The sequence below is a fragment of the Priapulus caudatus genome, unplaced genomic scaffold (assembly GCF_000485595.1).
Source record: "Priapulus caudatus unplaced genomic scaffold, Priapulus_caudatus-5.0.1 Scaffold150, whole genome shotgun sequence".
In the NCBI taxonomy this organism is placed as follows: Eukaryota; Metazoa; Priapulida; class Priapulimorpha; order Priapulimorphida; family Priapulidae; genus Priapulus; species Priapulus caudatus.
Genome location: NW_014577211.1, coordinates 5,938 through 6,416, shown reverse-complemented (window position 1 = coordinate 6,416; position 479 = coordinate 5,938).

Here is a 479-nt window from a genome sequence, read left to right as displayed (position 1 = left end):
CGGTAAGGGATGGGGTTAGAGGAGGATCGCATATCGCTATGTAGGTCCGGTCCGGGCGTGAGATTGGCGATGTTTTATAAAGGTCAGGTCCGCCTGGAGAGTTCCGTGTTACCCATGCAGCGTCGCAGTCAGCTGCGGGATTTCCAAGGCAAGCGGATGTGCAAGCGGATATAGCCGCGTTCTGATAAACTACTGCGATAAACTAACTACGTTAATAAACAGCGCCGGCTGTGCGGCCACTTATTTACCAACACCGAATCGCAGCAGGCTGAGGTGACGCTAGATACCACCCGACAGTCGAGGTAAGCGAAACTTTTGGGTTTCTTAGCACAATGAAAGAATTGCAACACTAAGTATACGATCGCCGGGTGCTTTTTCAAACAAATTAAAATATTATTCGTAATTCCTAAGATGTATTTTTATTAGTGATAGTTTTTAATTACATGTAAACCTGTAACATATGTATACACACGCCCGTA